A 26,219-nucleotide genomic window follows, 5' to 3' on the forward strand; every position below is an offset into this window, starting at 1 on the left:
CTGAATTTTGTGGCCATATTGAGACCATTAGTTCTAACCTTTTATTTTAAAAAAAATTTTAAAAAAGCAAAACCAACCCACCTTGGAATTAATATTTCCTTCACTTGCTTTCATAGGCAGTTCTAATTCACCTTGTTTTCCCCAAATTAGAGTTTGCCCTTCTCTTCTTTTTTCTCTTTTAATGTGAAATAGCCTCAGTTTACTTAGTTTCATAAATGGATAGTCTAATAGTAATTCCGTATTATTGAAGAGCAAACATTCAAAGGGCTAGTGAGCCGGCAATGCCACGGACTACCTAGCAGATGTGATCAGCAACAGCACAGGCTCCTGGCATATATCGTCAGGGTAAGCATCAAGGTAGCAGAGTATGGGGAAAGGCACCTGACAGGTCCAGTTCAAAAATCGCCTTTGACAACCTGTAATCATAGGCCACAGTTCTTAACATCTCAGGTTCCTCATCTGTAGATGGGTATAATCATACCTGGATGGCACTCTTGTGAAGATGAAAGAGGCATGTCTAGCACAACGCCCTGATCTGAATGTCCATGAATCAGCTATGTCTGCATTCAGCTCCAAGTGTCAGGAGATCTAACAAATCAGGGATTTATCTGAGTAATGCCACAGGAGAGTGTATGGTAAACTTGCTAGAGAGAAGGAATGTCATCAAGGAGTCAAGCTCACTTATGTTTCTTTGCCAACATCTCTAGCTGTGGCTTTTGTCCTTGGGATGATGAGATGGGGGCTGTGTTGGGTACTAATCTGTTTTTTTGTGTATTTTATGATGTTTTGAGATCTTAAAAGCTGGCTGCCCAGGGATAGACTGCTTCTCCCAAGCTAGTCAGTCTTACATATAGCAAAGAACGTGGCACAGAGCACATCTTTCATATGTAAACCAAGCAATCCGGGATCTACAGTCTCAATTCTCCTCTTTTACACCCCAAGCCAGTATTTCCCCAGCCGTAAGTCATACAGGGCCAGGGACCAGACAGCCAGAGATCATCCCTCTAATCCAGACACCAACCACACTGCTCCAACTGGCCAGTCCTCAACCAAGTGCCCTGCCTGCAAAGCTATTCCCACAGACCTTCCCAATAAAGGCTTTGACTTAGCCTTTCTTTCTGAAAGACTTTCTTTCTGACTTAGACTTTCTTCTCATTCTGTCTTCTGCCTCCAGGTCAAAGCTGGTGCTTCCTCAGGTGGCCCTGGTGGCAGGGAGTGGCCTTTCTCTCAGGATGTGTAAGTAATAGTCTCCTTTCAATGGCACTGACCTCTCTGTGTCATCATTCAGTTACCTCTGTAAGTTAAAATTTGGCTACAAATTTTAGAATAGCTTTCCAGGTAGGAAGATGGAGTAATAGCAAAGAAAATGTTCCAAAAATATTCTGCTCTTGAAGCCCTGCTCTTTTATTTAGGAATGAAATAAAATCAGGAAGGGAATAAACTCAAGAAGGGAAGCCCTCCCTGGAGCTCACCATCCACAAGTCATTAGCCAGAAGCGACTTACATATGTGGCCTCAGTAAAGGAGTCAGGGAAGGAACAGATTTCCAAAGTAGGCATTTCACTGCCCTTCAAAACATCACAATTAGTATTATTATTATGGAAGGGTGAAGGGATATTGGGAAGGCTAGTAGGACTGTCTGCTAAATAAAGTTTAAACAACATTTAAAGGAGATTCAACTTTTTCCCCACATTGCTTTTTCTTTATATTCACTAGCAGATTTTGTACAGCATTGTGGATAAAGTGATATAAATCAAGGGATAATATTTAAGCTTCTAAAAATTAGATGAGCTATAAGATTCCATATATGCTAAAAATTCAAATATTTTGCATTGATTTTCAATAACCCCATATTGCTACAATTAAGATAGAAATGAGTATTTGAAATAAAACAACTTATTTCATATTTTAACAAATATGCTTTCATTGTAATTTTGAATATTATCAGCAAACAAGCAAAAGAAGTATCTTAACTAAGATGCAAAAACAGAGCATGACTAGTATATCTGTATTAAGATGCACAGGGAGCAATTATAATCATATTGAAACACACTGACTCAGGAATTCCTATTCTTCGTTAATGTTTCACTGATCAAGCCATAAATCCTTTTATGAAAGCAAAGAACTCAACCCCCCAAAAGCTCTTACCTTATAGTACCTTAGTGGAAGTTCTGAATGTCACTTATTCAGCCTCTAATCAGAATACAGGTGCTAGAAGAAATTAAAAAAATGAGGTTAACATATAGCCCTAGGAGGGGATAAGTCAATAGGGTACACAAAAGGATTTGAGGATGTCAGAAAATTACAGAATATTCTAGACGAAGTGATCATGGTACCTAATCATCTCATGTAAGAGATAAGGATACACATGGTCAGAGAGTTAAGATCCCTGTCACTGGCAGAAGAAACATATCCATTGACTTTCTACAAAAGGCTCTTTGTATAGAGTTCCACTCCTCACACCCGCCAAAGTTCTGGTCACAGTAAAGGGACATAAAGCAAGAAGAGAAAACAAGAGAAGTTACACATTCCTTCACTTTATATGTTAGTGAGGGTACCCTCCTTTTTTAGCTGGTGAGGACATGTACACACACACACACACACACACACACACACGGTTAGCTCTGCTTAGCCCACTTTTCACCCAGGAATACAGTAAAATCTTTTTTTAAATTTAATTTTTTATTTAAATTCAATTTGCCAACATACAGTATTAACACCTAGTGATCATCTCGTCTTGTGCTCTCCTTAGTGTCTGTCACCCAGTTACCCCATCACCCCGCCCACCTCACAATAGAGTCAAATCTTAAAGAAAATCCCCCAACCCCATTTCAGACACTGATATTTACATTTTAAAGTGTACAGAGACTGACATTTAGGCCAGAACCCTAGGAAAGCTTTCTGAGGGTGCACTAGGGAAAGAAAAAGAGGCGCCAAATTCCATGAGCAGAGAATGAAGGAAGTGTTTTCCTGTCAATGCCATCACTGGGTCAGGAGGCAACAATAGGTGCTATGGGAGAATTTGAGGATGGGAGTGACAAGATGTTGCTGGATTTTTAAAAGAAGGACCTTGCAGTTTCCTGGGAGGTGAAGGTGAGTTCAGAGGACAGGATGAAAGAGGCTGTGAGGTTAGAGGTTGAGAGTTCCTGGGATGTGTGTGATCAGAGGAGCTCAGGGCAGCCTCTGAGAGTATGTCTACAAGATAAGCCTAGAGATGAAAAGAAACGTTTCATTCATAACAAAAAACAGATTCATGTTTTGCATGTTTCTCTTTTTTGAAGTAGCCATCTGTGAAGGATTGGGGCAAAGGGAAAGAAAGAAAAGTCACCGGTCCTGCATCAGTGTGAGAAGCACTGTCCTAGAGAGCATCTTTTTCTAGATGCCAGCATCTCCTCAGGAAGTAACATATAGGCAACTGGAACTTCAAGAGAATATTTGGCCATATTGACACTCTCATTCTTACTAGAGGAAATGGTGGGAAAGTCACCAAATTACACTTCGGTGGGAGGATACACACACTTCTGTCTCTGGTCTCTAACACATGGATGTTTTCATCCATGTGGGTCATTGCCAGTGAGCCTACACTTCATCTTTCACCATTGATTCCTTCTAGACTCTAACAAGCCCAAGGACGAGTAAATACCACAGAGGCACATGTCAGTCCTCTCACTGTAACCTTCTAATTGTCCCGCAGATAGTAGTTGCTCGATAAGTATTTGTTATACGGAATTTTTTTTTTTTTTAATTTATTTATGATAGTCACAGAGAGAGAGAGAGAGGCAGAGACATAGGCAGAGGGAGAAGCAAGCTCCATGCACCGGGAGCCTGATGTGGGATTCGATCCCGGGTCTCCAGGATCGCGCCCTGGACCAAAGGCAGGCGCCAAACCGCTGCGCCACCCAGGGATCCCTGTTATACGGATTTTATCGTTAATATTAACAGTTATCCAGAACACACCTGCCTAATTTACAAGAAGTCCCAACATGCCTACATACTGGGATTTAGATCATTTTAATAAGTAAATGCTTATCTCTCAATTAAATAAAGTCACACAATGATAAAACAAACACTAGTCATTAAAGTGTCTGCTAATAAAAAATATTCTGTTCACTAAATGAACTGGAGAACAATAACTGGGATTGAATACCTTGAAGTATCTCTGAGTTTCTTGTGTTAGATGTGGCAAAGCATTCATTCTGAAAACCATTGAGAGAACTAGCTTTCACTCTAGCTTCAGATTACTTCTCTTGTAAATTAATTACCATGCACGTGACATTCATTTAGGGGTAAGCTTCAAATCTCTGAGTATAGATGACAGGCTCTACCAAATCCCAGTAAACACAGTTCAAAGGTTATATAATGAAAATATGATTGCCGATTCCAGAGTTTGTTGTCATAATCGTGCAGTTAGCCAAATAAAGAGGAACTCAAAGCCGGAGACTAATAACTCGGGAAGGGCTGATGAGAAGCCTCGTTCAATAGGCCAACACAATACTACTTTTAGGATATATTCAGAGAGAAGTAGGCATTTTCGTTAATGTCCTTAAAGTAACAATTTCTTTTTGTCACATCATAGGTATTTACAGACGTAATCAAGTATCAATGAAGTGGCAGTTTTGGACTTGTAGTATCACCATCTGAACCGTCCCGTTTCCTTCCGTCTTTTCCAAAACGTCATTATACACCTACTTTCTAATTATTGTGAGCAGGCATATTGCTCTTATGCTCTTATTGCCTGCAAGACACAGAACACTTGAGCAGATGTTTTACTATCAGAGTAATGTTAACTCGATCCTCGGCCATCTGATTTAGACAGCATCATACCTGCTCACAGCTCTGACATAAATAAGCTTAATTAACTAATTTAACTTTTTGTATTCGGCTGAATTAGAGCCCAGTCTCTTAGGAAAGATATAGAATATTCCTTTTAAATTTCACAATATAGCTTTAGTTTTTAACTTGCTTTATCTGAAGACCAAAATAACAAGTGTTTTGACAAAGTTGTCCCTGACAGCCTGTTTTAAGGGAATATGATAAATATGGTTCCAAAACTGTATATATTATGCTAAGTCTGGTTTGCATTAAGTTCTTATTTACAAACAGGATTCACTAAGTATCTGCGCTCACTCAGATGTTGCATCATACCCTGACTAGTTGCCTTCAAAGTCCATCTTCTCATTTTTTAAGCCATTCCATCTAGACAAGGAAAGACAGAATTTTTTAAAAAGATTTTTTAGATTTATCTACCTGAGACTGAGTGAGTGAGCACATGAGTGGGGGGGTAGAGGCAGAGGGAAAGAATCTTCAAGCAGACTCCCTGCTGAGGATGGAGCTAGACACAGGGCTCTATCACACAACCCACAAGATCACGACCTGAGCTGAACCCAAGAGTCAGATACTTAACTGATTGAGCCATGCAGGTGCCCCAAAAGACAGAGATAGTTAAAATCTGTAATTGTTCTAATGAATGCAATTATTCATTCCTTTGTTATTATTCCCATTTTTCAGATGAGGTTTAGAAATCGAGTAACTGTCTCAGGGTTGTCCAGTGAGAGATGGGTAAAGCTGCTGTCCAAGCTTGGATTCTTTCCATTTCTAATCGCACATAATTGTAGCAGTAACAATAACAGCAATGATGACTATTTACCAAATGCTCGCCATCCTCCAGGTGCTACAGCAAGCCCCTTATACACACCCAATCATGTCATCATTACAGCCCTATCTATTGTCTACATTTTATAGATAAAGAAGTAGCTGCCTGTTTGCCCTGCGTAGGGGAACTGCAGCTCTATCAGGATCATTGAGACAAAATTTGGTGCTGCTTCATCTTTTTCCATTCACCCTCCCCCTTCGCTTCCCATTCTTTTTTTATTTTTTTATTTTTTTTATTTGTTTATGATAGTCACAGAGAGAGAGAGAGAGAGAGAGAGAGAGAGAGAGGCAGAGACACAGGCAGAGGGAGAAGCAGGTTCCATGCACCGGGAGCCTGATGTGGGATTCGATCCCGGGTCTCCAGGATCGCGCCCTGGGCCAAAGGCAGGCGCTAAACTGCTGCGCCACCCAGGGATCCCTTCCCATTCCTTTTTATTTTAGTTCATTCAAGACAAAATTAACACAATTCCTGGTTTGAATGGGCCGTGGTACAACAGGTCCAGCAATATCTACATTTTTGAGATGTTGCTTTGCCAATTTTGATAGTCAATGGGGTTCAGCCAGAGCAGCACAATGAGGTCTCTTAGTGGACACTGAGCACTCTAAGATAGACAGCCTCTACCTGGGTATTCCTGAGAACATAATCCTCTGGAATGGAAGTGACAGTAAGTGGGAATAGCATTCTTTGGGGGTTTGCTGTCTAGGAGAGCTACCACACTGCAGTGTCTAAGAAGTCACTGCAAAACCAGGATAATGTCCAGTGGGCCAGGTTGATGGAAAACACAATTTCAGAAGTCTTCAGGGCAGGCTGCCTACTCATCATCAGGATGGTAGCAGACTGAGTGGCTCACATGAGCTGACGAGACCTCAGCCAGCTGCTTGGAACATGGGCAAGGTTTACCATTCTGCAGTGAGTGCACTGGTAGTGGTGCAGCAGATCACTGAGTCCCTTGCTTTCAGAGGTTTGTTGAGGTAGGGGTTGGGGGTCATCAATTTTAAGTAAGAACCAGGGGAGCAAACTAGGATTTGAAGGCAATGAACTGTAAATGCTGTCTCACCAAGACCCTAGAAGTCTAAGTTTTACCTAGACCTCTCAGAGGTCACACAATTCCCAGAAGCCACCAAGCAGAGGGGATGAATCTGCTTATTCTCTGCAACTGGGCAGGGTGGAGTCTTACTGGCTGGCAGTTTTCAATTCTTACTCTGGGAGCCTGAGATCAGCAAGAGTGGCCACCAAGATTCTTATAAAGTCTCATTACGACAAGAGTTTGGGAATTTTGATGCAGAATCAACAATTAAATGAAGAGAAAAGAACTGCTCTCCATTTCAATTTTGGTAGAAAACAGGAATGGAGAAGAAAACTTTACCCTATCTGTGGCAAAGAACGGCTTCTCCATCCAATTTCCACAGACCTAATCTTACACAGTGGAGATAAAAGTTGGGAGGCTGGATTCGACTAGATGTAGAAAACAATGTGAAGAGTACTATCCAAACTTTGTAATTTCACATTTCTCTGTACACAGGAGAGGTAACAAAATGGAACTTCTTTAATAATATTAACACTGTTGTCTGACTCTCTAATTAGATGTGATTCTCTTGTTTTCTTTCATTTTTTCTTATAAATTAGAAGAAAAAGTCTTTGCTATCAACAAACTAGTATTTCTACAGGGCCAGTTAAATAAAAGAAGCTGTTGTTTACCAGAATTTAACACATTTAACCAGTTCTTGCAGCATTAACTATCTTAAAAAGCAAAAAAGGCAGAGTTTTAAAAGTTACTTTTGAGAAAGATATACATACATACTTCACATATTATGTTAAATATGAAGACATCTTAACAATTTAATGAAATAATTCATGACCTTCTAAAATAAGATTCTATAGATTATGCCTGCTGGCTTGAGTAGGCAGTTAAATGTCAGTTCAATTTGTTTCTTTTACCAAAAGACACAGTGAAAACTTAGAAGGGAGAAACTTAGCATAACAAAAATATACACAAATTTAGTATCCCATAGTATCCTACGTTTGTTTTTCTTCCTGTCACAGACTGAATTTTATCCCTCTCAAACTCATATGCTGAAAGCCTTAAGCTCCCAATGTGACTCCATCTGGGGATAGAACCTTTAAAGAGGTAACAAGGGTAATATAAGGTGACAAGGGTGGGACCCTAATCCCATAGGATTGGTGTCCTGATAAGAAGAGGAAGAGGAACCCTGGGTGGCTCAGTTGGCTAACCATCTGACTCTTAATTTTGGCTGAGGTCATGATCTCAGGGTCATGAGATGTAGCTTTGTATCAGGCTCTGCACTGAACATGGAGTCTGTTTGGGATTCTTTCTCTCTCTCTCTCTCTCTCCCTTAATTCCTTTCATAACATAATCAATCTGAAGGCAATACATAGCAATAAATAATATGTGGACCCTATATCTAAATAAGAGTGAAAGAGTCATTTACTGCATGTGATTCATTATGATATTTCTAAAACTGCTGAGGTAGTTTGATCAAAACGTAATCTGTATTACTAGTGGGAATGAGGTGGGAAGGAAAAGGAGCCATGGGTTTATCCATTTTCTCTTTTCCTTTTATATAGAAAAACTATTATATTCCATCTTTTAATCACCATTGGATATGGAGGTATTTATGAGTTGATACATCTATTTATAGGTAAACCTAGGAAACTAACTTATCTATAATTTCAAGGAGTCTATGGAATCAGAGCAGAAAGCATAAGGTAGGGGCAGGAGGCTCTTCTGTTCACCCAGAGTCCACCATTAACTTTTTGTTCTGGAGCCTTCATCTTGGTCGGCCTGAATTGCAGGCAACCTAATGATTTAGAAATGGAATTACATGGCCATTCATGCACAATAATACATAATAAAATATTTTCTATTTTTTAGCTATAAAGTAATAAAGCTCACTTAATAATCCAAAACATACCTAGTTATATAAGGAGAAAAAATAAATGATTTTTGTCTTTCCCTCATTCTCATGCCCAAGTTCAACCCCCATGAATTTAATAGTTTGATGTTTATTTCTCCTTATGTTTTGTCTTATCATTCAGCATACCCATTTTTTTATTATTATCCTACTTTTCATATCACTATGCATATGCTCTTCTCAGTAAACAGTGCAATACATACTCCTCATCAATCCATATGGATCTAACTCATGCTTTGTGAGAGCTGATGAACCCACCTCAACATGAAGTGCCAAATTTGATTCAATCCTTTTACTGTTTTGATCCTTTTACCATATATGAGATTAGGACTGTTTCATTTTTTTCTATTAGACACAATTTAGCAATAGCCATCTTTGTGTATATGTATGTTCATTTTGTAGGTATATATCCCTAAAGCTGTAATTTATGAATTAAGGGGTCTTCATATTTTATATGTAAGCAGATAATGCCTATTACTTATCAAAAAGGTCGTAGTAATTTTATTTGCCATTGTCCTAATTGTGTATTGTCTCTAATCGTGTATTATCTCTCTTTCTATTAATCAATGAATAAATCTATCTTATTTTTGGCAAGAAAATCCTTGTTCTCAGAGTTATCTCTTTATTAACCTGTTGGGCCTCAGAAAGAGTTTTGTACTAATGGCACCCTGTAAATAATCTTTGGCCAATGTTCCAATGTTGTGGCATAAGAGGGAGATAGCCCTTGGAAAATATATTTTAGGAAAAGCAACTGTAACTACTATTCAGAGAAAGAATGTAGAAAGGTGTTGCAGTGAGTGAAAACAAGTAAATGCTCCATTCAGTAAGTTGCTCTACATGGGAAAATACATTCTGATTCATAAAAGGCGTTTCTAATATTTTATCCATAACACTATAATTTTAAAATGTCTAACCCAACAAATGGTTTCCTGTATTCTTTAAAAGTTCAAAAGAAAAAAAAAGTTCAAAAGAAAATCTATACCAAAGGAAAAGGTCCAGTCTTGAAGTTCTTTTATTTTATAAACAATATTATATTACTAAAATGCTACCCTTCAGCCAGAAATGGCTCAGTTCACACACTGGAAATGTTAATCACCTTTTCTTCAGGTAACTGTTCCTCAGTCCCTACTCAGGTGGCTTGAATTGTAGTTCTTAAATCTCCATCTTTCTCTCTGTCCCTGAAGTTAAGTCATAATAGGACTGTGAAAGCGGAAAGGAGTATTTTTTATTTTTGGTCGAACCAGTGTTACAAAGCCTGATCAAATAACAATGTTTATACGGATGAATTTTAAAGGAGAAAAATGTGCCTAGAGTCTAGATTATTTTTTTAAGGTTTTATTTATTTATTCATGAGAGACACAGAGAGAGAGGCAGAGACATAGGCAGAGGGAGAAGCAGGCTCCGTGCAGGGAGGCCAAGGCAGGTCTCCATCCCAGGACTTGGGGATCATGCCCTGAGCTGAAGGCAGACGCTCAACCACTGAGCCACCCAGGTGCCCCATAAAGGAATCTTTTGGGGGCTTCCATTAGGCGTCTGCAAAATTTCTACAGGAATGAGGACACGTGTACAAAAGCGATAGGAAATACTACGTCTAAAGGATAACATGGCTGCATTTTGAATGATGGGAATCTGTGTGATTTTTTTTCTACATAACATTCCAGTTTTCAACTTTTTAAAAATCTAAGCAGATATTATTCTGATATCAAAGTCATCTGAAACAAATCCCCTACAATAATATGAAGGCTGAGCACTTCTAAGTCAGACAGTATCCTCCATGCCTGACACCTTCTCTGAGCTTCTTCTCTCCCTACACTCCTGCCCTAGGCTGCTAGTTTCATCTGCGGTCACCATGCTCCCTGTAATTAAATTAAGCCTACTTTCTATTCATGTATCTGGCTCTTACACAGGATTGTAGGTAAGGACTGTGTGCCCCAAAATGTTCCCTTAAGTGTACAATGCTTCCCAAGTAGACATACAGCTAAGATCAGAGGAAATAATGAAGTCACGCCTGGCAAATTCTTCTAGCAGGCACTTCTCAGAGGATCCTGCAGCTAAGGCAGATTCCTCAGGAATATAGTTTATCAAACAAACTAACAGAGGCAAAGAAATTTAACTGCAGGAAGAATCTGAGATTTATAAATTCTTCTATAAGATACCAGATAAGCAGGATACCTAGAGACACTGTCACGAAACAATAGTAGTGTAGGGACATGAAAGGGACTATCCTACACTATTCAAATCCAGATACAAAAAAACCTCCAGTGGAACACTACAGTGGTCATCTAGCTACGGATTGTTATCCTGTGTGTGTGTGTGTAGCAAAGGAAAGTAGCATTAAACTCTCTATCATTCACAGTGTACTGTATATAATATGCATATACAAATATAGACATTTAACATTATACTGGAGATTCAAAACTTTTGGCACAGAACTATCATTTATATAAAAATTAACTCTTGCTGGCATTGTCACAGTGAGCCATCCTAACTGGATTCTGATAAATGACCTACGGAATACTGTTCAGAGTAGACAAAAGCAATCAGACGACTCTTCACAGGCGTTTACAACATTTTCTGAGCTGTACCTCCTAGTACCTCCACAATATTCAAAAAAGAGATTTGGTGCTCAAATAAAGCTGGGAACTACTGGGTTAAATAATACATTACCATCATCTTTACATCAGGATCATTCAGAAATTAAAAGGGAGACGCACATTATGAATTTTATAAAGGCAGATGCATTATGATGCTTGCTTTTACAATTTTTTTGGCCACGTGAGTTTCTCTTAGAGGAACTAAGGTAAATGCTGCATTGCACAGCTCAGGATTTTTTTCTACTTTGGTACAGAAAGAAAAAGATATATTTCTTTTATAGCCGAGGTTGAAATTGAATTTGCTCTTGAGTCTGGATTAGTATTTTCCCCCAAATTCATAGACTCTATAACATCATGAAAAATAAATTTGTCTTTCCAAAAAGAGAATATGGCATGTTGTACTGCGCAACAAAACTAAGTGATTTGCAATAGAAAAAAAATGCAATAACCATATTCGAAATACATATTTTCAAATACCACATTTTGACATGTAACCATGATATTCTATGATAGACTCTTGAAAGTAGAATGAGCTCCTGAAACTGTATTTAGCTAAAATTTCAACCTCCTATATTTGGAAAAGGTCAATTTTGAAGAGATGAATTAGAATTTTGAAAATTCCTATTGTACAGCTGTTCTTGGGAAATACAATGCTGTTGGTGATGGAAAAAACACATTTAATCAGTTCCCCCTGGAGTTTTCTTGTAAAATATCTTTCAGAAAATGATCAAATGTTCTGAGTTAGTATCGCTTTTCCCTGCTGGATTCAACAATATCTTTGGAGGAAACCTGAGTAGCTCAGTGGTTCAGTATCTGCCTTTGGCTCAGGTAGTGATCCTGGGATACTGGGATCAAGTCCCACCTAGGGCTCCCCACAGGGAGCCGCTTCTCTCTCTCTGTGTCTCTCATGAATAAATAAATTTAAAACAACAACAACAATATCTTTGGTAGGTAGATGGTTAACATATACTGCCTTCTAATAACCAAGGCTATGCCTTTCTAAATCAGAAGCAATCTGAAGGATCCCTAGAGCCAACATGCTAAAAAAAGTTCTAAAAACTAAAAAAAGTTCTTTCATCACAAAGAAGTGTCTTTTCTCCCAGCTGAGGCCATGGGAGGAGCTGATTTCTAATTGATGGCTGTAAACATGAAGGCATTTGTATCTTCCCATAGAGAAATCCATCCAGATAAGTCTGTCTGGATGTCTGGATTTCACAGAAATGGCTTCATTCTAGTAAAACTCTTTTTATTGAGATCACATACATCCCTCCCCCCAAATAACATGGGCAAGAAGAAAATAACTAGACTCTAATAAAACTACTTGTCATTCAAAATAAAACAAAAACCAGGGAGAATTATTAAGAGTCAACCAACACTGTATGCCAACTACACAGGAATTAAAATAATAATTTTTAAAATGAGACAAAAAAGAAATATTCAACTAAATAATGATGCTTGAAAAAATGTATTAATTTTTTCTGCATTACAGACACTACACAGAAGTGAACACTTTTCAAGCTAATGAAGGGTATTTTTGTTCAAATATAATATCTTCATACTCCATCTTGTTTTTTGAAATTCCATTAATCCTACTACACCTGAGATATTCATCACTTTGAAAAAGCTGATCTGAGTTTTTGCCAATTAAATACTCAATTAGGGACTGAAAAATATTCTACATGAAAATATTTCTATAATCCATGAAATCATTTCCACCTTTGCAGTTTTCTTTCAACCACATGGAGTATCAGCTAGCTATATGGGGAAAATATAAGTTGCTTTTTTTTTTTTTTTAGATTTTATTTATTTATTCATGAGAGACATAGAGGCAGAGACACAGGCAGACAGAGAAGCAGATCCCCTATGGGGAGCCCATTCAGGACTTGATCCCAGGACCCCCGGATCATGACCTGTGCAGAAGGGAGATGCTCAACCACTGAGCCACCTCGGTGCCTACAAAATTCAAGTTTTGTTGGATGAGGTAAGATCTGGATGTTTTGATGGCCTAGAAGTTAACAGGAGCCACTGGGAATCTGAGGTATAGTGAAGGAAAAGACACTGGAATGTAGGTTCGGGATTTATTTTCCCCAAGCCAGTGAGTCTGTTCTGTGCATAAGTATTAAAATCATACCAATTATTGCCATGAGTTCCTTGTGAGACTTGATAACCACTCTCCCACATCCATAATGTTATAATTCCTTGAACTCAAGATTTGTATTTGAAATTTCACATTATATGTAACATTGTTTTCTTGTCCCTTTTACTATTCATCTTCATAACATTATCCAATTGATGTTTTGATTTGTTTAGTTGTAAGGTATCGATAGGATTGTGAACATTTTTCAAATAAGTAGAAACGTGGTCTTTAAGAAAGCGCAGGCCAGATACAGAGCTGTTTGACCTATGCTACCCTTCTTTTTCTCTTAAATGAGATACTGCATACTTCCTGATTATTGCTTTCGTGATTTTACATTCCTGATTAATCGTTATTAATGTGGGGAGAGTGTGTCTAAATGCCCATGCACACGTGCGTGTAACAGGAAGAGACAGAGCAATAGATTAAGAAACACAAACAAGCAGAAAGACTGGCAGGAAGGCTGACAGAAAGGAGAGACACACACACACGGACAGATGTAGACATATACAAATACACAAAGACAGACGTGTTTTTCTTCACCTATGGCCTCTTTATTTTCATTTCTCTTTACCTATCATCAATGAACGTTACACATGTTGAGGCCTGCAATTCTCTAGGATTCAACTTTTGGTGTGTGTGCATGAGGCTGACCATGAATAGTGCTGTAGGGTGTGGTACCAGAGAGATTTTTAGAATATATAATCTGTGTGATTGTCATTGTTGTATAAATACACACCGATATTTAAATATGCATAAAAACGTATGTTGTCTTCATTCTAGTTTTTAAACAAAACTAAAGCAATTTGTTGCTCTGAGATGGCTTGTTCTGCTCCAAGCCAGTAGTTGTTCCTCAGAGATAACCTGTAATGTGGCCATATGAATGATGGTCACTGGAGGGGGTAAAGGTGAGGGGATGAATAAACTAGGTGATAGACATTAAGGAGGGCACGTGATGTAATGAATACTGGGTGTTATAGAATACTGATGAATCAATGACCTCTGCCTCTGAAACCACTAATATATTATATGTTAATTAATTGAATTTAAATGAAAAAAATTTTTTAAAAAGAATGATACTGTGTCTAGCCTTTGCTTGCTGTGCACAGTAAGTGCAATTTGCATCTGACTTGGCAAAAGTTTGTGCTTAATGACATCAGCTCTTCACTGTCTGTGGAAGTCCTCCCAGGAGCACTGGATGAGACTCAGGGAAGATGAGGTGAGGACACCAAACCACATTTGCCTATTTTGTGCTATGCTTTTAGGGGGGATTCTCCTAATCTTGAGTTCACGATCAGAAAAGAAAATCAGACTTCAACACGGAGCTTTCAACAATTGATAGATCTTCTAAGCACAACATTTCCAAAGAAACAAGAGCATTAAAAGATACACTGGACCAGATGGATTTCACAGATATTTACAGAACTTTACAACCAAATGCAACTGAATACACATTCTTCTCAAGTACACATGGAACTTTCTCTAGAAGAGACCACATAGTGGGTCACAAATCAGGTCTTAACCGATACCAAAAGATTGGGATTGTACCCTGCCTATTTTCAGACGATAATGCTTTGAAAATAGAACTAAACCACAAGAAGAAGTTTGGAAGGATTTCAAACACATGGAGGTTAAAGACCATCCTGCTAAAAGATGAAAGGGTCAACCAGGAAATTAGAGAAGAATTAAAAAGATTCATGGAAACTAATGAGAATGAAGATACAACCGTTCAAAATCTTTGGGATACAGCAAAAACAGTCCTGAGGGGGAAATACATCGCAATACAAGAATCCATTCAAAAACTGGAAACAACTCAAATACAAAAGCTAACCTTGCACAGAAAGCAGCTGGAGAAGGAACAGCAAATAAAACCTTCACCCAGAAGAAGACAGTTAATAAAGATTCGAGCAAAACTCGATGAAATAGAGACCAGAAGAATTGTGGAACAGATAACCAAACCAGGAGTTGGTTCTTTGAAAGAATTAGTAAGATAGATAAACCAATAGCCAGGATTAATAAAAAGAAGAGAGAAAAGACTCAAATCAATAAAATCATGAATGAGAAAGGAGAGATCACCACCACTACCAAGGAAATACAAACGACTTTAAAAACATATTATGAGCAGCTATACGCCAATAAATTAGGCAATCTAGAAGAAATGGACACATTTCTGGAAAACCACAAACTACCAAAACTGGAACAGGAAGAAACAGAAAACCTGAACAGGCCGATAACCAGGGAGGAAATTGAAGCAGTCATCAAAAACCTCCCAAGATACAAAAGTCCAGGGCCAGATGGATTTCCCAAAGGAATTCTATCAAACATTTAAAGAAGAAACCATACCTATTCTACTAAAGCTGTTTGGGAAGATAGAAAGAGATGGAGTACTTCCAAACTCGTTCTATGAGGCCAGCATCACCTTAATTCCAAAACCAGACAAAGACCCCACCAAAAAGGAGAACTATAGACCAATATCCCTGATTAACACAGATGCGAAAATTCTCAACAAGATACTAGCCAACAGGATCCAACAATACATTATGAAGATTATTCACCATGACCAAGTGGGATTTATGCCCGGGATGCAAGGCTGGTTCAACACTCATAAAGCAATCAATGTGATAGATCATATCAACAAGAGAAAAAGCAAGAACCACATGATCCTCTCAATAGATGCAGAGAAAGCATCTGACAAAATACAGCATCCATTTCTGATCAAAACTCTTCAGAGTGTAGGGATAGAGGGAACATTCCTCAGCACCTCAAAAGCCATCTATGAAAAGCCCACAGAAAATATTCTCAATGGGGAAACACTGGGAGCCTTTCCCCTAAGATTAGGAACATGACAGGGATGTTCACTCTCACCACTGCTATTCAACACAGTACTAGAAGTCCTAGCCTCAGCAATCAGGCAACAAAAAGAAATCAAAGGCATTCAAATTGGCAAAGAAGTCAACTCTCCCTCTTTGCAGATGACATGATACTGTACGTAGAAAACCCAAAAGACTCCACCCCAAGATTCCTAGAACTCATACAGTAATTCGGCAATGTGGCAGGATACAAAATCAATGCCCAGAAATCAGTGGCATTTCTATACACTGAGATTGAAGAAACAGAAATTAAGGACTCAATCCCATTTACAATTGCACCCGAAAGCATAAGATACCTAGGAATAAACCTAACCAAAGAGGTAAAGGATCTATACCCTAAAAGCTACAGAACACTTCTGAAAGAAATTGAGGGAGACACAAAGAGATGGAAAAATATTCCATTTTCATGGATGGAAGAATTAACACTGTGAAAATGTCAATTAGACCCAGGGCAATTTGCACATTTAATGCAATCTCTATCAAAATACCATGGACTTTCTTCAGAGAGTTGGAACAAATCATCTTAAGATTTGTGTGGAATCAGAAAAGACCCCGAATAGGTAGGGGAATATTAAAAAAGAAAACCAGAGCGGGGGGCATCACAATGCCAGATTTCAGGTTGTACTACAAAGCTGTGGTGATCAAGCCAGTGTGGTACTGGCACAAAAACAGACACATAGATCAATGGAACAGAATAGAGAATCCAGATGTGGACCCTGAACTTTATGGTCAACTAATATTCGACAAAGCAGAAAAGACTATCCACTGCAAAAAAGACAATCTCTTCAATAAATGGTGCTGGGAAAATTGGACATCCACATGCAGAAGAATGAAACTAGTCCACTCTCTTACACCAGACACAAAGATAAACCTCAAATTGGATTAAAGATCTAAATGTGAGACAAGATTCCATCAAAATCCTAGAGGAGAACACAGGCAGCACCCTTTTGGAACTTGGCCACAGCAACTTCTTGCAAGATACATCCATGAAGGCAAGAGAAACAGAAGTAAAAATGAATTATTGGGACTTCATCAGATAAGAAACTTTTGCACAGCAAAAGAAACAGTCAATAAAACTAAAAGACAACCTACAGAATGGCAGAAGATATTTGCAAATGACCTATCATATAAAGGGCTAGTTTCCAAGATCTATAAAGAACTTCTTAAACTCAACACCAAAGAAACAAACAATCCAATCATGAAATGGGCAAAAGACATGAACAGATATTTCACAGAGGAAGACATAGACATGGCCAACACGCACATGAGAAAATGCTCTGCATCACTTGCCATCAGGGAAATACAAATCAAAACCACAATGAGATACCACCTCACACCAGTGAGAATGGGGAAAATTAACAAGGCAGGAAACAACAAATGTCAGAGAGGATGTGGAGAAAAGGGAACCCTCTTGCACTGTTGGTGGGAATGTGAACTGGTGCAGCCACTCTGGAAAACTGTGTGGAGGTTCCTCAAAGAGTTAAAAATAGATCTGCCCTATGACTCAGCCTTTGCACTGCTGGGGATTTACCCCAAAGATACAGATGCAGTGAAACGCCAGGACACCTGCACCCCGATGTTTCTAGCAGCAATGTCCACAATAGCCAAACTGTGGAAGGAGCCTCGGTGTCCATCGAAAGATGAATGGTTAAAGAAGATGTGGTCTATGTATACAATGGAATATTACTCAGCCATTAGAAAAGACAAAAAAAAAAAAAAGAAGAAGAAGCAAAGAAGAAACGACAAATACCCACCATTTGCTTAGACGTGGATGGACCTGGAGGGTATTATGCTGAGTGAAAAAGTCAATCAGAAAGGGACAAACATTATATGGTCTCATTTATTTGGGGAATATAAAAAATAGTGAAAGGGTATAAAGGGAAAGGAGTGAAAATATCAGTGAGGGTGACAAAACATGAGAGACACCTAACTCTAGGAAATGAACAAGGGGTAGTGGAAAGGGAAGTGGGCAGGGGGGTTGGTGTGACTGGGTGATGGGCACTGAGGGGGGCACTTGGCGGGATGAGCACTTGTGCTATGCTCTATGTTGGCAAATTGAACTCCAAAAAAAATTAAATAAAAAAAAAAAAAGAAAATCAGCATACACATATAGCTTTTGATGTATTCCTGGCGGTCTTCAAGAATGACATCTGATTCTCATGAAAACTCCTTATCTTCCATGTAACTGAGAAGAGAAAATTAAGATCTGGAAGGGGAGATTCCTGAAGACAACACAGGTAGTAAATGGCAGTGGCAGAGCCTGAACCTAGACCATCTGGATCCACAACTTGGTCTCTTGACTACCACACCACTGCTTGGTGAGTTAATCCCATCTCATGTCAAACAGAAATTTTCAGGGGGTGTGTGTGGATGACCTTCCATGGTGGATCTGGAGGTTTAATGTGAGACAATGGACAGCATTTCGTTAGGTGTATTCTGCAGGGGATGGGGGAAAAAAGTGGAGAAGGGGGCAAAATACCAACTAGAAATGAGACTGCTTCTGAATGATACCCTGTCTCAACCTACATTTCTCAGTGTGTAATGAAGAGTAGGGCTGGCAGGCAGTGAGGAATAGGTCAGTTTCTGTTTATCTATGGATTTGATTTCTTTTTTCTTATCTGTCAGAGGAAGAGGGCATGCAATTTATAGAAGAAGGAAACACATATTTTCTGATTTAAGGAAAAGTTTTAAATGTAGACCTCAGAAAATGTTGAGGCTCTTGATTTATCAGAAGTGGCATTCAATACACAAAAAATGCACCTTATTGCTATATGTCAATTAATAAAATCACCTCATAAAAATTAAGCAAGAACTACTAAATGATATGTGGTATGTCTTGTGACATACTAATTAAAATAAAAATTAAAACTCTGGTACATGTCTTCTATGAGTCTCCCTTTTAAGAAAGTCAGAGTAGGAGGAATTGTGATTGTCCCTTTGATAGGACAAAATATTCATTTATGATTAAAGAAAAAGACATGGTGTTTCCATCTCTGAATATCTTTAAGCAGAGAGTTTATGGCTAGATTCATTTGGACATGGTAAAGGAAAAGAGCCACTTTAGAAACCCACAAGAGCAATCCTGGTTTCATGAGCCACTGGGGAAGTTATTTTATGAATGAGTCTATGTGTATAAACTCAAATCCATAAATTAGAATTTTAAAATTGTACTTAGAATTCTTAAAACCTGTGAGAATTTTCTCTTCATTTCACTTCATCAATATCAACATCATACACTTCTTACTTATAACCCACTGACAATAAATTTTAGGTAAATTTGCCTGAATTATCCATGTTATAAAAATTTTGTATACAGAGAGAAACGACCATCTTAAATTTTCTCTTAGATGCATAAGATGTCATTTTAAAAAGTATGGATTTAGAGGTGCCTGGCTGGCTCAGTAGGTGAAACATGCAACTCTTGATCTCGGGATTGTGAATTTAAGTTCCGTGTTGGGTATAGAGATTACTTAAAAAAAAAATATGGAGTTAGCTAATGTTTAATGAATTGTCTACTTATTCGATATTATATTATTTAAATTGTCATTTTATACTATTTACATGCTGTAGAAATTAGCATATTAGTGTATCATACTCAATGTGTTTAATGAATAAGAGCTTGATTCAGAATTCATAAATTTTTCCAGTGAGCTTAACATTGTTTTCTTTTCTCCTATACATTTCGACATTTTCATTACTTAGAAGGGGAAATGAAGTTAGCGCTCAAATTTTTTTGTTTTATTTATACAATGGTTAATTTGGTGACAAAAAAGTCATTAATGTCCATAGCTTTCTTTTTTTTAAAGAAAATACCCAAGCCTTTAACAGGTAGAGAGTATGCACACTGGAGTCAGATAGCCTAGATGTGGATCCTAACTCCGCCATCTACTCGTCCGTGACTCTAGGCAAATGTTTATCCTTCCTTTGACTCAGATTTCTCATTTCTAAATGGGATCATAATAGCACACTCATGCTGTTGTGAGGACCAAATTTTTAATATATGTAAAGACCTCAGAATAGCTTAGAATAATGCTTCACAAGGAAAAGTGCTATATTTACTTTTAGCTATTATGGTTATCTGTATGAAGTTACAAGATATTATAAATCTATTACAGATCAGGAATAGCATTAGAGAGAACTTGATAACTATGGCATGAGAAATGGGACAGCAATACACCAGTTAATAAGATGTTATTATCTAATATATACAAGACATAGGCATTAAAAAGAAGAGGTATAAATAATGATAGAACAGTTCTTTTTTTTAAAAAAATAAATTTTCTCTTAAATTTATTATTATTTAAATTTATTATTATTTAAATTTCTCTTAAGAGAAATAGTATTTATTTTATTTTATTTATCCTCAAGCATGCACCTCATGGAGCATGATCTCAGGACCCATGAGATTACAACCCAGGAAATCATGACTTGAGCCAAACCGAGTCAGCTGCATAACACAGAGTCACCCAGGTGCCCCAGTGATATCACAGTTCTTGAAGCATGAACAGTAATATTAGAGATGATTCACACATTGGATCATTCTTTTAATATCAATTTTAAGAGTTATAGAAATTTAGTGTGATGCATTTTTGGATAAAAATTGATCTTAATAGCATCAAATTAGCTGTAAACTTTAGTTTACAGAATTATACCTGAAGCCCATAAAGAACTATTTTTTTAAAATTTTTTTTTTAAATTTATTTATGATAGTCACAGAGAGAGAGAGAGAGAGAGGCAGAGACACAGGCAGAGGGAGAAGCAGGCTCCACGCACCGGGAGCCCGACATGGGATTCGATCCCGGGTCTCCAGGATCACGCCCCGGGCCAAAGGCAGGCGCTAAACCGCTGCAACACCCAGGGATCCCCCATAAAGAACTATTAAAACTCAATAATAGAATGAACAGACCCCAAGAGAAATATAAACAAAAGATTTTAACAAACACTTGCTAAAGAATATATACAAATGGTAACTAAGGAACATGAAAAGATGCCCAAGGTCATTAGCCATTGGGGAAATGCAAATAAAAACAAATACCAACACATCTGCTAGAAAGACTAAACTAAACACTGGCCATAGTAAGCATTTATAAAAATGTGAAGCAACTGGAACTCTTGATTGCTGCTGGGAATGTCAAATCTATCACTATCTTGAAAAAGAGTTTGACGATTTCCTAAAACATTAAACATACACCTACCATAAGACCTAGACATTTTACTCCTGAATATTTGCTTAAGAGAAATGAAAACATTTTCCATGCAAAGATATGTACACAAAGATTCACAGCAGAATTTTCTTAACAGCTCAATGCAGCAAACAAGTCAAAGGTCTATTAAGAGGCAAATAGATAAACAAATAGTTACAGAATACTAATAAGCAACAAAAAGGAAAAAACTACTGATGCAGGGCAGCCCAGGTGGCTCAGCAGTTTAGTGCCGCCTTGGGCCCAGAGTGTGATCCTGGAGACCACGGATCGAATCCTGTGTCAGGCTCCCTGCGGGGAGCTTGCTTCTCCCTCGGCCTGTGTCTCGGCCTTTCTCTCTCTCTCTGTCTCTCATGAATAAATAAATAAAATCTTAAAAAAAAAAAAAAAACTACTGATGCATATGTAAGTATGAAAAAATCTCAAAATAATTATGCTGAGTGAAAGAAGCTAGATCAAAACAGAGTACCTATTATATGATTCCATTTGTATGAAATTTAGAAAATGCAAGCTAATCCGTACTGCCAGAAAGCACATCAGTTGTTGCTTGGTGACAGGGAATGAAGAATGGACCATGAAGAGAGAGATTGCAAAGAATTGCAACATTACAAAAAATTACAAAGTGACAAACATTCTCATTATATTGCTTCTGTTGATGGTTTCACAAATATACATCATGTTATGTCAAAACTTAACAATGGATGCTTTAAATGTGTGCAATTTATAGACATCAATTATGCTTTAATAAAGCTGGAAAAAATAATAAATCAACTGTATGTTTCAATTTAATGTATTTTTCAATGTCCTGCACTTTATGCAAATAGACAATAAAGAAATGGTGTTGGCTCTGCAAGAAAAATGATTTTGCATTGAATTGCTATATATAGGGCAGCCCCGGTGGCCCAGCGGTTTAGCGCCGCCTGCAGCCCAGGGCGTGCAGACCCAGGATCGAGTCCCATGTCAGGCTCTCTGTATGATGCCTGTTTCTCCCTCTGCCTGTCCCTGCCTCTCTCTTTCTCTGTCTGTATGAATAAATAAATAAAATCTTAAAAAATAAAAAAGAATTGCTATCAAATCCAGTTGTGCAGTTAAAAAACATCTTCTCTAAGCAAACATTATGCTTAACAGTTTTTATATTCAAAACCTTTGTCCTGCTGAAAATCGCCACATTCCCCCAAGTGGAACAGATAAACTTTGTCTTTCATTAATGTTGCTGCGTGTGAACCACTGTTAGTGTCACCACATGCATTTGCAAGGTGGTGTTCACAAGTACCAAATGAACTGGTCCATATTTGAAACCTCAGAATTATCAAAGTTTATGGTTTTTGGTTTGGCAAGAGAGCTCTGGCTCACTCTTTCTTGCATGTGAAAGTATCTATGTTGGTTATTTTAGCGCATATAGAACAATTAAAACAGATGGAAGTATTTAGGAGGAAATATCCTTGCCAACAAGAGTTTTGTCAGAGCTGTTCTTTTCAGAAAGTCTAAATTATTAAAATCCACAAAAGTTTATTTAAACAATAAGTATGTGGGGAACATTTTTCAAAAACAACTTTTGAACAAAGAAGGCATGTGTGATAAGCACATAAAGATTCAGATGGCAGACTTGGGTTATATCCTGCATTTTTTTTTTATATATCCTGCATTTACCATGATATTTATCAAGAAAGTTCAGGCAATGATAAATGAGTTTGATTCATTTATAACTAAATGATTTCTTTTTTTTTTAAGATTCTACTTATTTATTAATGAGAGACACAAAGAGAGAGGCAGAGACACAGACAGAGGGAGAAACTCCCTTGGGAGCCTGATGTGGAGCTCGATCTCAGCACCCTGGGATCATGCCCCGAGCCAAAGGCAGACGCCTAACCACTGAGCCACCCAGGTGTCCCTACATGATTTCAAAATATAATTATACATAAACTTCAAAGGTTTGCTGCAACAAAAATTATTTTTAACTCAGAGTGAAATTTATTCTATTCATTATGATACAGAGTGCTGCCTGTAAAATAAAGGAGCCCTTAGAACCTCAGAAAACACGAAAACTGCTTTGCTTATTAATACCTACCTGGTCATTTCTTCCAGGAAGTAAAAAATATATATATTCCTAAATGCAAACAAAAGAATGCATAATTATGCCACAATCTTAGAACACGGGGTATAATGTGAAGCATATTTTCAAAATCAAGTTTCTTTTATCTTAGTTTCTTATATCATCGTTTTCTTTGCTGTGCAGAAGCTCCATAGTTTGATGAAATCCCACTTGTTTATTTTTATTTTTCCTTTGATTGCCTTTGCTTTTGGAGCCAGATCCAAAAAAAAAAAAAAATCTTCACTGAGACCAATGTCAAGAAGCTTACCAGCTATGTTTTCTAGGAATCTAATGGTTTCAGGTCTTACACGTAAGTCTTATGGTATAAGATAGGGGATCAGTTTCATTCTTTTGCGTGTAGCTGACCAGTTTCCCAACACTATTTAAAGAGAGGCTGTCCTTTCCCCTGTGCATATTCTTGGCTCCTTTGTTGTAAATTAATTGAGTATACATATGCCTGGGTTTATTTCTGCGTTCTATATTCTATTCCATTTTTCTATGCTTGTGTTTTATGCCTGCACTATAGCTTTGTAATATAGGTTGGAATCAGGACATGTGATCCCCCTAGCTTTGTCTTCTGACTCCAGATTGCTTTAGCTATTCAAGGTCTTCTGTGATACCACATGAACTTCACAATGGTTTGTTCTATTTTTTTGTGAAAAATGCCACTGGAATTCTGATAACAATTGCACTGAATCTTTAAATTGCTTTGGGTAGTATGAACATTTTAACAATATTAATTGTCCTAACCCATGAGCACAGAATATCTTTTGTGTCTTCTACAATTTCCTTCATCAATGTCTTATAGTTTACAGCATACAGATATTTTACTTCCTTGGTTAAATTTATTCCTAGATATTTTATTTTTTAGTGCAAGTATAAATGGGATGAAAGATCTAAATGTGAGACAAGATTCCATCAAAATCCTAGAGAACACAGGCAACACCCTTTTTGAACTTAGCCACAGTAACTTCTTGCAAAATGCATCCATGAAGGCAAGAGAAACAAAAGTAAAAATGAACTACTGGGACTTCATCAAGATAAGAAACTTTTGCACCGCAAAAGAAACCGTCAATAAAACTAAAAGACAACCTACAGAATGGCAGAAGATATTTGCAAATGACCTATCAGATGAAGGACTGGTATCCAAGATTTATAAAGAACTTATTAAAGTCAACAGCAAAGAAACAAACAATCCAATCATGAAATGGGCAAAAGACATGAACAGAAATCTCACAAAGGAAGACATAGACATGGCCAACATGCACATGAGAAAATGCTCCGCATCACTTGCCATCAGGGAAATACAAATCAAAACCACAATGAGATACCACCTCACACCAGTGAGAATGGGGAACATTAACAAGGCAGGAAACCACAAATGTTGGAGAGGATGTGGAGAAAGGGGAACCCTCTTGCACTGTTGGTGGGAATGTGAACTGGTGCAGCCACTCTGGAAAACTGTGTGGAGGTTCCTCAAAGAGTTAAAAATAGACCTGCCCTACGACCCAGCAATTGCACTGTTGGGGATTTACCCAAAGATACAGATGCAGTGAAACGCCGGGACACCTGCACCCCGATGTTTCTAGCAGCAATGGCCACAATAGCCAAACTGTGGAAGGAGCCTCGGTGCCCATAGACAGATGAATGGATAAAGAAGATGTGGTTTATGTATACAATGGACTATTCCTCAGCCATTAGAAAAGACAAATACCCACCATTTGCTTAGATGTGGATGGAACTAGAGGGTATTATGCTGAGTGAAATAGGTCAATCAGAGAAGGACAAACATTATATGGTCTCATTCATTTGGGGAATATAAAAAATAGTGAAAGGGAGTGAAAGGAGGGAAAATGAGTGGGAAATATCAGAGACTCCTAACTCTGGGAAAAGAACAAGGGGTGGTAGAAAGGGAGGTGGGTGGGGGGTAGGGAGGTGGGGGTGACTGGGTGACGGACACTGAGGGGGGCACTTGATGGGATGAGCACTCGTGCTATGCTCTATGTTGGCAAATTGAACTCCAATTTAAAAAAAAGAAAAAAGAAAAAATTAATTTCCCTTTCCACTAATTTGTTGTTAGTGTACAGAAAAGCAACTGATTCTTGTACATTGATTTTGTATCTTGCAGCTTTACTGAATTAATTGATTACTTCTAACTATTTTTTCGTTGAATCTTTAGGGTTTTCTATATATAACATCATGTCACCTGCAAATTGAGGCAATTTTACCTCTTCCTTTCTAATTTGGATGCCTTTTATTTTTTGTTCTTACTGAATTGCTCTGATTAGGATTTCCAGTATTATGTTGAATAGAAGTGGTGAGAGTGGGCATCCTGGTCTAGTTTCTGATTTCAGAAGAAAAGCTTTCAGTTTTCACTGTTGATAATGATGCTAACTGTGGGCTTGTTTTATACAGGCTTTATCATGTTGAGATACATTCCCTCTATACTGAATTTGTTGAGAATTTTTATCAGAATGGTTGTTGAATTTTGTCAAATGCTTTTTCTATGCATTTATTGATATGATCATATGATCATTATATTTCAATTTGTTAATGTGGAATATCACACTGAGGTTAGACAAGGTTGAACCATCCTTTCATGCATGGAAATAAATCCCCCTTGATCTTCTACTTTTAAACTTTACAACCATGACTTGCATTGCAAGAAATATTTCAAATAAAGCTAAGGAATGCATGTGAGCTTTTAGGTATTTTTCAGATCAAGTAATAAATTCCAAAATTA

General features: G+C 37.8%; 1 protein-coding gene across 4 annotated transcripts in view; it reads right to left on the reverse strand.

Annotated features, from left to right (window-relative positions):
- The window catches only part of CHRM3 (cholinergic receptor muscarinic 3), a 493,903-nt gene that overhangs the window by 273,360 nt on the left and 194,324 nt on the right, over positions 1-26,219 (reverse strand). The window contains exon 3 of one of the 4 annotated variants that reach the window (XM_077894351.1): positions 2,148-2,210. The exons of the other annotated variants lie outside the window; for them this stretch is intronic. The gene's annotated coding sequence lies outside the window, so the exon portion shown is untranslated. The remainder of the gene's footprint in view (positions 1-2,147; positions 2,211-26,219) is intronic. 4 annotated transcript variants of the gene reach the window in all.

This window comes from Canis aureus, chromosome 4 (genome assembly GCF_053574225.1).
Source record: "Canis aureus isolate CA01 chromosome 4, VMU_Caureus_v.1.0, whole genome shotgun sequence".
In the NCBI taxonomy this organism is placed as follows: domain Eukaryota; kingdom Metazoa; phylum Chordata; class Mammalia; order Carnivora; family Canidae; genus Canis; species Canis aureus.